We start from the raw sequence: 16,037 nt of genomic DNA on the forward strand, positions 1-16,037 counted from the left end.
GTCCTGATCACTTTTCTGTCACCACTATGTCTAACACCCAAAAGAAACCCAATGACCAGTGGCTAATGTAGTTTTGAGGATGTGGAACAGGTGTTAAGGTTTTCAGGTGTGAGGTCAGTATTTCATCATTGAGCATGATTTTCACTCTGTCCTGGGATTCCTTGTATTCATCACAACCATCTCTGAAGTTCACTGGAAACTTCAATATGCCAAAGCCTATCCTTTTTCTAATTGTAATTTGGGTTTCTCCTTTTAAGAACCCTATAAATTAAGTACTATTATTGGGGGGGTGTGAAATACATTATGCATATAAAGAAGTGTAGACAGTATAATGGAAAACTTGAGGAATAACCATAAACAGAACACAAATATCTGTGGTCTAGAACCTTGATTAAGAAATAGACATTATGGGAGCCCTGGGTGGCTGAGTCGGTTAAGCACCCAATTTCGGCTCAGGTCATGATCTCGCAGGTTCATGAGTTCGAGCCCCGCTTCAGGCTCTGTGCTGACAGCTCAGAGCTTGGAGCCTGTTTTGGATTCTGTATCTCCCTCTCTCTGCCCCTCCCCCACTCACTCTCTGTCTCTCTCGGTCCCTCAAAAATGAATAAATGTTAAAAAATTGTTTTAAATTAAAAAAAAAAAGAAAGACATAGGGGCACCTGGGTGGCTCAGTCAGTTGAGTGTCCGACTTTGGCTCAGGTCATGATCTCACGGTTCATGATTTGGAGCCCTACATTGGGCTCTCTGCTGTCAGTGCAGAGCCCGCTTCGGATTTTGTGTCTTCCTCTCTCTGCCCCCTCCCCTGCTTGCACGCTCTCTCTCTCTCTCTCAAAAACAAACATTAAAAAAAGAAATAGACACTATAAGGACCTTTGCAGGTTCTGTCTACCCAGCCCCAGCTGCATGCCCTTTCCACCCTCAATAGTTGCCAAATGAAGTAATTTTGGTATCAATTACTCCCCTCAACCTTCTTTTTATTTTTCCCTCTGGTAGATGCTCCCCTAAGAGATATGTTTAGTTTTCCCTGATTTTGAATTAGGGAGCATTTGTCCTTCTATGACTTGTTTCTTTCACTTACCATTACATTCTTGAAATTTACTAACATTAAATTTGTTTTAGCTGTGGTTTATTTTTTTACTGCTTTAAAGTATCTATGTGTATGAATATGTCACAGCTTATCCATTCTGTCGGTGATAGTTTTTGTTTCTCAATTGTTGCTAAGATGAATAACGCTGTGCTGAACATCCTTGAACGTATCCCCTGGTCCACATGTGTCAGAATGTAGAATTATTTAAGAGTGAAATTGCCAGGTTAATGTAAGATGCCCAGACCACTCCTGCCTATGCCTATTTCCAAGTGTTTTAACCAAGTTACATTACCATCCGACATAGATGAATGTCCCCATGGCTGCACATCTCTGCTCACTCCTGATGATGTCAAACTTTAAAAATACTTGCTAAATATTGGGTGTTTCGTTGTTGCTTCCCTTTGCCTTTGCATGATTACTAATAAAGGTCAGAAGTTTTCTCATCTCCAGGGGACATTTCTTGCCTTTTGTGGTGTGTGTGTGTGTGTGTGTGTGTGTGTGTGTGTGCGAGAGAGAGAGAGAGACAGAGAGACAGAGAGAGACAGAGAGAGAGAGAGAGAGAAATGCCTTTTTGTCACTTTCTTTCTACTTTCTTTGGTTATTTCCTGCTTTTGTTTGCACGCAGAAGTGCCTATGTTTTCTGATAATGGTGCTTGGCCAGTAACATAGCATAATCTCCCAATTTGTGGTTTGTACTTTTCTTTCTTTCTCATAGGATGATTTGCTGAACAGTTTTTACTTTTAATGAAATCAAACTTATCCAGGTTTATTTTATGAGTCTTGTTTAAGAATAAATCATTCCATTTCCCCAAAATAAGCATCCCCTAAGCCAAATCAAATGGGTGTCTTATATTGTCTTTGAAGATGATAGTTTGGCTTTTCATACAGAAGTATTCATCCACACGAATCCCATTCATCTAGGATAGGGAGAAGGGATCTTTTTTATTTTTCAATTAACATCAAAAAAAGTACTAGCTCCATTTATTTTATTCTATTTTTTAAATTTTTTTGCCTTTAATTTTTTTTAATTTTAATTTTAATTTTTTAAAATTTACATCCAAATTAGTTACTATATACTGAAACAATGATTTCAGGAGTAGATTCCTTAATGCCCCTTACCCAGTTAGCCCATCCCCCTCCCACAACCCCTCCAGCAGCCCTCAGTTTGTTCTCCATATTTATGAGTCTCTTCTGTTTTGTCCCCCCCCCCCGTTTTTATATTATTTTTGTTTCCCTTCCCTTATGTTATCTGTTTTGTCTCGTAAAGTACCCATATGAGTGAAGTCATATGATATTTGTGTTTCTCTAATTTCGCTTAGTATAATACCCTCCAGTTCCATCCATGTAGTTGCAAATGGCAAGATTTCATTCTTTTTGATTGCCAAGTAATACTCCATTATATATATATATATATATATATATATATATATATATATATATATATATATATATCACATCTTCTTTATCCACTCATCCATCGATGGACATTTGGGCTCTTTCCATACTTTGGCTATTGTTGATAGTGCTGCTATAAATATGGGGGTGCATGTGTCCCTTCAAAACAGCACACCTGTATCCTGTGGATAAATGCCTAGTAGTGCAATTGCTGGGTCTAGGTTAGTTCTATTTTTAATTTTTTGAGGAACTTCCATACTATTTTCCAGAATGGCTGCACCAGCTTGCATTGCCACCAACAATGCGAAAGATATCCTCTCTCTCCACATCCTTGCCAACATCTGTTGTTGCATGAGGTGTTAATGTTAGCCATTCTGACAGGTGTAAGGTGGTACCTCATTGTGGTTTTTATTTGTGTTTCCCTGATGATGAGTGATGTTGAGCATTTTTTCATGTGTCAGTTGGCCATCTGGATGTCCATTTAATGAATAGTTTGCCTTTCCCGCTGCACAGCAATCTGTTAAGAAGCAACTTTTTATATTGATTGCCTTTGCTTCTGGGATCTTTTGTTCTATTGATTCATTTGTCCATCCGTGTCCCAATAAGTCTTAATTACTATAGATTTTTTTTCCTTTTTTTGTTTTGTTTTTGTTTGTGGAAGTTCATCATCTTTAGACTCAAGGAATAGACTCAAGTGATGGGTACAGACTACACCAGGCCCAGAGTTTTGTGGCTCCGGGTGGGGGGTGGCGGGGGTGGGAATATGGGCAGACCCAGCTACAGCAAGCACACAGGAAACTTGTGGGAAGGATGGAGGAAGTTAGCAGATTTGGTCTTGAACTTGGTGGGAGTGGGGGCGGAAATGTGATTATCTTTGGGGCTTGGGAATGACGAACAGAAGGAAGAAAGCTGTTTTAGGGGGGCCAGAGCAGGCCTAGACGGACAGCTCCCTACCCCAGGAGCTCATAGTTGAGAAGGAAGGGAAATGAGGCCCCTCCCCTCAGTGCTGAGGACAAGGCCCTTGGCTCAGTCTTCTTCTGCCCCACCCTCAACCATGGGATAGATGTGGTCCTTGTCCTCTGGCTCCTTTTAAGAGTCCAGAGGCTGTTCTCTGTTGAGCCTCTGGAAGAAGCTTTTGCTAACCTCATAAGTGCTGATCATTATGGCACAGGAGGGGGTGGCCTTGATGACCGCTGGAACAGAGCCTGCAAAGAGTCCCGTGGTGCCTGGCTCAGCCAAGATCTTCCACAGCAGACGTCACTCACAGCCACGGCTGCTCCCAGTGTGAGGTGGCATGGAGTCAGGATGGCCACCACTATCCCTTAGAGGCTGCCAGCCACAAAGCTGATGATTCCCACAGATGTCTGGTGTTTTGGCTAGAGCCCACTCATCCATCTGCTCACCAGCTGTAGTTGAACCAGGACAGGGTTGAGAAGGGCACATCCCCAAGGGTAGCAGGACCCTGGCCTCAGTGAGTGCCAGCCAACCTGAGCCATGGCAGCTGGGCACAGGCACCAAGCTCCCGGTGTGACACAGGCTGAGCCTACAGCTTGGTCTGCACCAGCTACAAGTGGGCTAGTGCATCAGCCACCATGGGTGCAAAGAAGTCAGGAGTCAGGGCTTGACCACAAAGGAAGGCCTTCAGTTGGTCACAGGCAGTGAAGGAGATGGCAGTGGCTAACACGGGTGGCTGGGAGGCCAGTCCACAGGGTCCTCTTCTGTCTTACAGTCTTCACAGAGGTATCCACGATGCCAGTGAGGCAAGCACAGTCCTGAAACAAGGTACTTGTTTCCATTTGGGTACAAGTACAGGGGCTCCAGAACACCACTGCAGATAGAAGGCACCTCCCTGTGGACCAGAGAGAGGAGAGCAATTTGGCATAGCAGAGGCTCCAGAGTCTGGAGGGAGGCCTCAGCTATCTGGCCACTGAGGGACACAGCCTGCAAGTGTGCCTTCCCCACATCCAGGGGTGTCATGCAGAGGGAGGTGGCCACAGTCCCAGTGCCTGAGGCACCATTTGATGGAGGGAGCTGATGCCACCTTGTAGCTTCAGTTCTGGCTGGAGGCCAGTGCATGGTCTGTGCACCAATTACTAGAGCTTTTAAGTGAAATCTTTGTAAGGTCCACCCAATTCAATCAACATCCCCTCTCCCACACTCTGTTATGCTCTGGGAGTAGCATCGTTTACACTAACCCCCTCTGTCTCCCACATACACTTCAGAATGGCTGCACAAAAATTTCTGTTGGGATTAGCAATTTACTGAATATAGAGGTGGATACGGAGAGTATTGACATCCTTATAATAATGATCATTCACATACAAGAACTTAGTATAATTCTTCATTTGTCACAATTTTTATGTCTATCAATAAAACTTCATACTTTATCCATTAAGGCTTATAATATTGCATTAGATTTATTTCTTGTGATTTTATATTTTTCTTGTCATTGAGTAGGACATCCTTTCTTAATTTTCAATTATAAATTCAAGTACAGTGAGTGCTTCCACAATCCTGTACCTTCCTCAGTGCTCATCATGAGAAGTGTGCTCTTAATCCCCTTCCCCTATGTCACCCACTCCCCCCACCAACCTCTCACCTGGCAAACACCAGTTTGCGCTCCGTATTTAAGAGTCTGTTTTTGGGTTTGTCTTCTTTCTTCTTTGTTCATTCGTCTCTTAAATTTCGCATGAGTGAAATCATATGGTATTTGTCTTTAACTGACTTGTTTCACTTAGCATTATACTCCCTAATCCATCCATGTAGCTGCAGATAGGAAGATCTCATCCTTTCTATGGCCAAATAACATTCCTGTGTGCGTGTGTGTGTGTGTGTGTGTGTGTGTGTGTGTGTGTGTATCACATCTTCTTTATCCATTCATCTATCAATGGATGTTTGGATTGCTTCCATATCTTGGCAATAATAATAATAATAATAATACTGCAATAAACATAGGGGTGCACATAATCTTTTCCAATTGGCGTTTTTCTTTTCTTTGGGTAAATATCAAATCGTATTATCATATGATAATTCTACTTCTAATTTTTTGAGGAATATCCATACTGTTTTCCACAGTGGCTGCACCAGCTTGCATTCTCACCAATAGTGCACAAAGATTTATTTTTCTCCACATCCTCACCAACACTTGTGATTCCTTACCTTTTGAGTCTAGCCCTCCTGACAGGTGTGAGGTGATATCTCATTGTGGTTTTGAGTTGCATTTCCCTGATGATGAGTGATGTTGAACATATTTTCATGTGTTTATTGGCCATCTGTATATCTTCTTCAGGAAAATGTCTATTCATGTCTTCTGTCCATTTTAATCTAGATTCTTTGGGGTATTTTTGGTGTTGAGTTGTATAAGTTCTTTATATATTTCGGATATTAACCTCTTATTAGATATATGATTTGCAAGCATCTTCTTCCAGTCAGTAGGTTGTCTTTTTGCTTTGTTGATGGTGTCCTGCGATGTGCAAAAACTTTTTATTTTGATGTCGTCCCAATGGTTTAATTTTGTTTTTATTTTCCTTGCCTGAGGAGACATATATAGAAAAATATTTCTATGGCTGATGTGAGAAAGAGTACTGTCTATATTTTCTCCTAGGAATTTTATGGTTTTACATCTCACAGGTCTTGAATCCATTTTGAATTTACTTTTGTGTATGGTGTGAGAAAGTGGTCCAGTTTTGTTCTTTTGGATCTAGCTGTCTAGTTTTCCCAACACCATTTGTTGAAGAGATTCTTTTCACATTATATATTTTTGCCTCCCTTGTGGAAGATTAATTGATGATATAATCATGAGTTTATTTCTGGGCTCTTTACTCTGTTCTATTGATCAGAATTGATGTGTCTATATTTGTACCAGCACCATACTCTTTTAATTTTTATAACTTTGTAGTATATCCTGAAATCTGGGATTGTGACACTTCCTGTTTTGTTTTCTTTCTCAAGACTGCTTTGGTTATTGGGGGTCTTTTGTGGTTCTATCCAAATGTTAGTATTATTTGTTCTAGTTCTGTGAAAAATGCTGTTGGTATTTTGATAAGGATTACATTTAATCTGTAGACTGCTTTGGGTCGTATGGACATTTTCACAATATTTTTCTTCCAATCCATGAACATGGAATGTTTTTCCATTTGTGTCCTTGTTAATTTCTTTCACAAGTGACTGACAGTTTTCAGAGTACAGGTCTTTCACCTCCTTGGTTAAGTTTATTCCTGGGTATTTTATTCTTTTTGATGCAATTGTTAATTGCATTGTTTTCTTGATTTCTCTTTCTGCTACTTCATTAACAGTGTATGCAAATGCAACAGATTTCTGCATATTGATTTTGTATCCTGCAATAGTTGTTTTTTGTTGTTGTTGTTGAGTCTTTAGGGTTTTCTACATAGAGTAATATGTCATCTGCAAATAGTGAAAGTTTTACTTCTTCCTTGGATGACTTTTATTGTGTACGACACCTTTTTTTTTCCAGGTTACTTCCAATGTGTCATTTGAAATATTATATAAATTTTTTTTTCAACGTTTATTTATTTTTGGGACAGAGAGAGACAGAGCATGAATGGGGGAGGGGCAGAGAGAGAGGAAGACACAGAATCGGAAACAGGCTCCAGCCTCTGAGCCATCAGCCCAGAGCCTGACGCGGGGCTCGAACTCACGGACCGCGAGATCGTGACCTGGCTGAAGTTGGACGCTTAACCGACTGCGCCACCCAGGCGCCCCAAAATTTAAAATTCTAACTAGATTTATTTATAGAAATACACATGAATTTTTATATTCATAAAAGTGCCATTTAAAAGCTTAGTAACTTTTTTTTTCCAGCCTTATCGAGATATAATTGACATAGGACATTGTGTAAGTTGAAGGGCTTAGGATGTTGATCCGATACACTAATATATTGCAGAATGATTGCCACCATAGGATCAACTCACACCTCCACCACGTCTCATAATTACCTTTTGTGGGTGTTTGTGTGGTGAGAACACTTAAGAGCTACTCTCTTAACAACTTTCAAGTATACAATACAATATTAATTCAAACAGTTTTTCCATAGATTTGCAGGGAGGGAGTTTGTACAGATATACCAAATTATTTCATATACTCTCAAATTTGCCTCCTCTTTCCAAGTCCCTTTTCTTGTCCCACTGAATCAACTGCTGTTTCAGTATTACATTGAAATAAGATTGGGGACAGAGCGTATGTTTGTCTCATATCCTAAAAGGTATTCTGTCATCATTTTTCCATTATGAGGTTTTGGCTACTTTTATTTATTTATTTTTTAATGTTCTTTTGGAATGGGTTAAGGAAATTCCTTTCTTTCCTAATTTACAAAGATACATCTAAGAGCACAAATAGACATGGAATCTTTTAGATTTACCTTTTTTCATCTGTTAAGGTGATCATATTTGTTTCCTTCTGTAATCTGTGAAATATGAAGAATTACATTTATTAGTCATACCCAGAGCACACCCTCTGCTGATGAAAGCAGGGCACCTGCAGGTGGGAGCAAATCCTCAGTCAGCGTGAGAGATGTCAGGTGATTCCAACTGTGCAGCAAATCTGGCGACCTCAGGGTTTGGGATCTAGGCAGGGCCTCTATGAATCCCATCACCTGTTAAATTTACCCATGATTGTACTGCTCCACAATCTATTATACTGAAAAGGCCCCTTGCCAGAACTTGATGCAGAATGCATAGAATATTCACCTTATGTGGATCATAGAACAGACGGTTATCTGAAGTTAAGATTATAAGCGGAGAGGTTCTTTTTCTTTGGCACTGCCCCAGTCAGTTGTTTTGGGGGTTCTTTGCCAGATTCCCCAAGAGCTCCAACATCACAAGCTGGGTCTGTACTGTCTTGTTGTCAGCGGACCTGAGAAGAAAGGTCTACATGGAGAAAAACAGTTGAGGCACAAAAGCCCAGGTGAAGCAGTGTTTCCCTTCCATTGTGAACCTGGTTATCCAGAACCTACCTCAGTCAATAAAAAGGGGAGGAATTAACCCGCCCACCCATCTCTGGGTGGGTGTAGACCTTCTCTTCCCACTCCCCTGGCTTGCTTGCTTTAGGAACTGGCCCAGGAGATTGGTGTCAGGGTTGGTGAGTTACCATTCTTGCCAATTTGTTCATTTTGATTTTTAAAATCCTGTTATTTATGTTGTTACTGAAATTTTCCAATTCTCTGTTCTTTTTTCCATGCTGTTTTTTTTTTTAACCAGAAACTCATGCTTGTGGCCTTACCATGGACACCATCCTTCTATTTAGTGACTGCAATGTTAGAAAGAGGATATTTTAAGGGTGAGCTATAGCTTCTCTACTCTGAGGGATCCTCAACTGTGTTCTAAGGCGCTGGCTCTCAATTTTGGCTGCGTGTGGAAGTTATTTGGGGGAATTGTAAGAAAAGATGGATTCCTGGATCTTTCAAAGCTTCTTGTTTAACAGGTCTGGATATTTCTGGGCATTGGGAGTGTTAAAAAAAAAAAGAAGAAAAAAGAAAAGAAAAGCAGACATAGCAAAATTAAAACCACCAAATTAGTAAAATAGATTTAGAAAGAGCTTATTGTGCATTTAAGAATGGTTTTCGAACTTGGTGCTCTCAAATTCAAAACTCATGAAGCTCAGGTGAATGACGTTACAGCGTATAAAGTGAAAATGAGGAGTTATTTAACCTTTACAATGGCTGGTTATTCTGGGGAGGATCTCCAGATGTCAGGGAATGGTTTCAAAGTGATTATCTTACACGTTTTTAGGAAGATGGCTTAAGTTTCTTTAAAAAAAAAACTTGAATTTTTAAATTGATGTATGATTAACCTACAATGTTACATTAGTTTCAGGTGTACGACATAGTGATTCAATGACTCTAGAACTCTGTGCTTGTCATAAGTGCTCACCATCGACGTTAAGTTTCTTCTATGGTTATCAGAGGTGTTTACAAGAAACAACTTCAGTTTCACTTATGTTCATGAAATAAGGTAGATTTAGTTTTGCTGATGTGGTTTAAGTGGTTTCTTCTGCCCAGGGAATTTTCTTCTTAAAAAAATTTTTATTTTAAAACTTTTTACTCAAATTCCAGTTGATTAACATACAGCGTGATAGTAGTTTCAGGTGTACAATACAGTGATTCGACACTTGCCTCAGACACCCAGTGCTCATCATGGTAAGTGCTCTCCTTAGTCTCCATCAGCTATTTAACCCATGCCAGCACCCTCTGCCACCCCTCAGTTTGTTCTCGATAGTTAAGTATCTGTTACTTGGCTTGCTTCTCTCTCTTTTCCTTGGCTCCTTTGTTTTGTTAAATTCCACGTATGAGTGAAATTGTATGGTATTTGACTTTCTCTGACTTATTTCACTTAGCATTATACTCTCTAGTTCCATTCATGTCCTTGCAAATGGCAAGACTTTTTTTTTTCTGGCTGAGTAATATTCTATTATATATATCCATCATCTATATACATACACCACATCTTCTTTATCCAGTAATTGTTTGATAGACACTTGGGCTCTTTCCATAATTTGGCTATTGCTGATAATGCTTCTATAAACATCAAGGTACATGTGTCCCTTTGAATTAGTATTTTTGTATTCTTTAGGTAAGTACCTAGTAGTGCAATTGCTGGATCATTGGGTATTGTTGTTTTTAATTTCTTGAGGAATCTCCAAACTCTTCTCCACAGTGACTGCACCAGGTTGTGTTCCCACCAACCATGCAAGAGGGTTCCCCTTTCTCTGCATGCTTGCCAACATCTGTCTTGTCTTGTGTTGTAGAATTTGTCCCAGGGAATTTTCAAGTTTGGTCTCCATTTTCTATTTAATATTAACAGGTTTTTTTTTTTTATTAACTCCTCAAGTGATTCTTCTGGGCAACAATTCTTGAGAATGTCTGGTCTAAGGTGCTCAGTATGTAACTGTCGGGTCCTCAGTTATTCAGCCACATGATTCAGTCAGGATACTTCAATCCTTCTGCATTCATTTTCCTTGTTGGAACCTTGTGTGGGCGTTGGACCCCATCTCAACTGTTAAAAAGAATCTAAACCCCAAGGAGGAAGTTGAATGACAGAGGATGGTGTAAAATAGAAGTCAAAGGAGGGAAATACATTGGGATTCAGGGGGAAGAATGGATTTCATGGGATTTAACTTTCTTCACTGCATAATAAACTTCTATTCATAGAAAAGCTCTTAAAACCAAGATTTAAAACCAGAAACAGTTATCCATGCTATACAAACATAACCAATGTTAAGCAAATTTACTTCCTTCTAGTGATGTTTGTCTAAGAAAGGAGACAGACTTTATAAACACTAGTCTCTTATGCAACTTTGATTTTCCTAAAACTGGAAGTAGGAGAACTTGTTAAGTATTCTTTGAAAGTCTGAATTTGAGTTTATAGTGCACAACATTGATACACTAGGTATATTTAATCATACTCTGTTGTCAATCTTCAGTTTCTGATTTTCTACAATCCATTGGACAACTTAAAGAATTCTGTATTACATAAGATTGACACCTAGTGGTTCTACTTGATAGACTCCTAGAAGAAGAACTGAGTCCAAGATAGTTAAATTGATGAAAAGCTTTTAATACTGTCTGCTTTCCTAAAGGGATATCACTGTTTGACACCAACAATCTATATGCCCATCTGACCACACTGCAATGCTTCTTTTCAGATTACTTGAATAAACGTCTTTTTCTGAACCATAAGGTACATTGCTCTGAATATTTTAGCTATATCTTGCCTATAACTATTTTTAATTTCTTATCTCTATTTCCAACTTCTATATATAATTGGCAGTGTTTTCCCTCTGATTAACAGAGCTCCTGAAGTAAGGCTAATTTGGCTTACTTTGGTTGTTGGGTTTTCTCTATTAGCTTATTGCTTCTATGTATACATTTTCCCCCGCAGAATACATGCCTGTGGGTTTTTTTTAAACCTTTATGCCTGTTTTTTTTAAAAATGCCAATCTTATTTTTTCTTTAATGTGCACATCTTTATAATATTTGCAATCCACGAGCCTGGTGCTCACTCTGTCTTGGAACAGTTATGACAATACTGAATGAGGGACTCTTTACACTCAAAATCATAGGAAAACCTCAACAATAATTAAAATCTACAAAATAGAAGAATAATAACATTCATTGTTTTCTATTAAATTAATGTTGGGGCGCCTGGGTGGCTCAGTCAGTTGGGTGTCCGACTTCAGCTCAGGTCATGATCTCACAGTCCGTGAGTTCGAGCCCCGCATTGGGCTCTGTGCTGACAGCTCAGAGCCTGGAGCCATCTTCAGATTCTGTGTCTCCTTCTCTCTCTGCCCCTCCCCTGCTGATGCTCTGTCTCAAAAATGAATGAAAACATTTTAAATTTTTTAAAAATAAATTAATAAAATGTTTAAAACATACTCATTGCTGGAGATGGTGTACTAAAACTGGTACACATGTGCATTTCTTTTTTTATACATTAAATGTAATTTATTGTCAAATTGGTTTCCATACAACACCCAGTGCTCACCCCAACATATGGAACTGGAGGGTATTATGCTAAGTGAAATCAGTCAGGCATAGAAAGACGGGTACCTATTTCTTACCTTTGTAAGTTTATTTATTTTGAGAGTGAGTGTGTGTATGTGGGCAGGAAAGTGGCAGAGAGAGAATCTTTTTTTTTCACCTTTTAATTTATTTTTGAGAGACTGAGCACAAGTGAAGGAAGGGCATAAAGAGAGGAAGACACAGAAGCCAAAGCAGCTTCCAGGCTGTCAGCACAGAGGCTGACGCAGGGCTCTAACTCATGAGCTGTGAGATCATGACCTGAGCTGAAGTTGGACGCTTAACTGACTGAGCCACTAAGGTGCCCCAAGTTAGAGAGAGCATCTTAAGCACCCTCCACACTCAGCACGGAGCCAGTCACAGGACTTGATCCCATGAACCATGAGATCATCATCTGAACCAAAATCAAGAGTCTGATCTTGAACTGAGTCACCAAGGTGCCTCCCAATCCTATTTCTTAAAAATGCAGGTAACTAATTTGTTTACCTGGAGTTGGTGGTGGTGGTGGCTCCTATTTTCTCCTGAATGTTAGACAGCCTTATCAGCATCATTTAACGCATGCACCTTCATTTCAATATGAATTCATGATGGCATTGCAGATGTACACATGTCTACACCATGTACACAAAAACATTGGTGTTTTTATGGGCTATTAAGGACGATAGTCATAAAAGAAACACCATGTTACATAAACTGATGTCTGCCTTCCCCCAGAAAGTGTTAGGACTGATACTCCACACTTACCTCAACTCAAAAGTTTACCAAGTCTGTTGTTAAGATCATTGTTCCAGAAAGAGTTCAGACCTATGATTAACAGATTATCAAACAGCAGTTCCTATAAGACCACAGGAATTTTCTATGTCAACTTTGAATAGATGGTTCTGTGTAGTTTTTTAATGTTTATTTTTGAGAGAGCTTAAGCAGGGGAGGGGTAGCGAGAGAGAGAGAGAGAGAGAGAGAGAGAGAGAAAGAGAGAATCCCAAGCAGGTTCCCCGCTGTCAGTGCAGAGCCTGATGTGGGGCTCAATGTCACTAACTCTAAGATCATAACCTGAGGTGAAGTCAAGAGTTGGATGCTTAATAAAGTGAGCCACCCAGGTGCCCCGATGGTGCTGTGTAGTGTGAGTCCCTGATCCCATATTTATGTTCTAGATCCTATATTCCTTGGTCCTAAGATCCTAAGTCTGACCCTCCCTGAGACACAAGATGGTAGAGTTGGGTCCTACTGACTTTGACCTACTGTGGTATCAAGATAAACTCAATAAAAAGGAATCTCTAGGGGTGCCTGGGTGGCTCAGTCGGTTAAGCGTCCGACTTCGGCTCAGGTCACGATCTCATGGTCTGTGAGTTCGAGCCCCTCGTTGGGCTCTGTGCTGACAGCTCAGAGCCTGGAGCCTGCTTTGGATTCTGTGTGTGTCTCTCTCTGCTCCTCCCCCGTTCATGCTCTGTCTCTCTCTGTCTCAAAAATAAACCTTTAAAAAAAAGGAATCTCTAGACGCTGAGTGGAGATTGGACTGCCACAGACCCCAAGGCTTGATCTATGGTAAGTCAAACAATATCTGGTTAACATGTTGACCACCTCTTATGAGGCACAGCACATCTGAAATAACAGAATCTTTCAAAAGCTCCATCACAAAGATCTGTGTGAGAAGACTGACATTAGATGAAACTGTGAGTAGTGGGTAAGGATGGGGGAAGTTTTTAGGAAGCCTGATTTTTCTAAGTGACTTCTCTATCCCCAAAGATCCAGTTTTCAGATCTGGAAGCTATAAGAAGACCGGTGATGGATTGGATGTGGGTCTGGTCTTCTAACGTTGATTCTTCAATCCTCCTCCATTGTCCTCCATCCTACTAAGTCTTATGAAAGTAGCCACCCAAGGGGATTATACCCACCCAAAGAAAGTGCTTAAACTAGACTAGATTATAAGCATGAAGCTTTATCATAAGATCTGGCCAAAGCAATCTGTAGACCAATGTAGATATTATGGGGAATTAACATACTAGGTATTCTGCTAGGCATATGTTCATTGACCCAGCTGATAGCACACATCTCTGAAATGGATGTAATTATTGATACAGATTGAAAGAAACAGAATATAAAGGGACACCTGGGGGTGCCTGTGTGACTGACTTTGTTAAACATCCAACTTCAGGTCATGATCTCACAGCTCATGAGTTAGAACCCCGCCTCAAACTCTGGGCTGATAGCTCAGAGCTTGGATCCTGCTTTGGATTCTGTCTCCCCCCTCTCTCTGTCCCTCCTTCTCTCACACTCTGTCTCTATCTCAAAAGTAAACATTAAAAAGAAAAGAAAGAAACCACCTGAGAGGATAAGAGAAATTACCAAGACCATGAATCTTGTCCCAAGTCCCTTAGGTAGGGTGAAGACTACACACCACGATCTTTTCCATAGCTTTTCCTTCCCTTGTATATTCTTCATTTGTCTGGAGAGATTCCCATATTTACAGGGACCAGTGAACCAGTTAATACAGATGTGCAAAGTAGTTGCCAATTCGAGATAAAATGTGTGTTCAGGTCGCTAGGATTCCTCAGCTCTTGTTACCTTCCAGATTTAACAAGTAGTCTCATGAAAGAGAGATTTCAGATCATCTTCGGTCTTAGCCCGAAATAAATTATTGGCCATCCTCTACTAAACTGATTTTTTTTTTAAATTAAAGTACGGTTGATATACAAGATTACTTTCAGGTGTTCAACATAGTTATTTGGTAATTCTATATGTTACACAATGCTCACCATGGTAAGTGTAGCTACCATCTCTCACCATACACAATTATTACAGTATTATTGACTATATTCTTGTAATTTTCATCCCCATAATTTATTTTTATAACTGGACATTCATACCTTGTAATTCCCTTCACCCATGTCCCCAATCCATCTCCCCTCTGGCAGCCAACAGTTTGTTCTCTGTATTTAGGAGTCTCCTTTTTTTTTTTTTTTTAATTCAAGTTAGCTAACATACAGCATAGTCTTAGCTTCAGGACTAGAACCCAGTGATTCATCTCTTACATATGACACTCAGTGGTCATCTTGAAAAGTGCCCTCCTTAATGCCCAACATCGATTTCACCCATCCCCCCACACACCTCCCTTCAAGCAACCCTCAGTTTGTTCTCTGTATTTAAGAGTCTCTTATGGTTTGCCTCACTCTATTTTTATCTTTTTTCCCTCTCTTCCCCTATGTTCATCTATTTTGTTTCTTAAATTCCACATATGCGTGAAATCCTATGATACTTGTCTTTCCCTGACTTATTTCGCTTAGCATAAAACACTCTAGTTCCATCCACATTATTGCAAATGGCAAGCTTTCATTCTTTTTGGTCGCCAAGTAATACTCCGTTGTGTGTGTGTGTGTGTGTGTGTGTGTGTGTGTGTGTACACACACACACAAACACCATGTCTTCTTGATCCATTCAACAGTCCATGGACATTTAGGCTCTTTCCTTAATTTGGCTATTGTTGATAGTGCTGCTGTAAACATTGGGGTGCCTGTGCCCCTTCGAATCAGCATTTTTGTATCCTTCAGGTAAATACCTAGTAGTGCAAGTGCTGGGTCGTAGGGTAGTTCTACTTTTAATTTTTTGAGGAACCTCCATACTGTTTTGCAGAATGACTGCACCAGTTTGCATTCCCATCAGCAGTGCAAAAGGGTTTGCCTTTCTCCATATCCTTGCCAACATCTGTTGCCTGGGTTGTTCATTTTAGCCATTCTGACAGGTGTGCGGTGGTATCTCATTGTGGTTTTGATTAGTATTTCCCTGATGAGTGAAGTTGAGCATCTTTTCATGTGTCTGTTAGCCATATGGATGTCTTCTTTGGAAAAATGTCTATTCGTGTCTTCTGCCTATTTCTTCACTGGACTATTTTGTTTGGGGGGTGTTGAGTTTGATAAGTTGGTAGATTTCAGATACTAACCCTTTATCTGATATGTTATTAGCAAATATCTTCTCCCATTCTGTTGGTTGCCTTTCAGTTTTGTTGATTATTTCATCCGCTGTGCAAAA

At 40.0% G+C, this 16,037-nt stretch overlaps 1 pseudogene; it reads right to left on the bottom strand.

The window, feature by feature from the left end:
* Positions 1-3,571: 3,571 nt before the first annotated feature.
* On the bottom strand, positions 3,572-14,899 carry LOC122495211 (annotated as a pseudogene).
* Positions 14,900-16,037: the final 1,138 nt, after the last annotated feature.

This window comes from Prionailurus bengalensis, chromosome E2 (assembly GCF_016509475.1).
Source record: "Prionailurus bengalensis isolate Pbe53 chromosome E2, Fcat_Pben_1.1_paternal_pri, whole genome shotgun sequence".
NCBI lineage: Eukaryota > Metazoa > Chordata > Mammalia > Carnivora > Felidae > Prionailurus > Prionailurus bengalensis.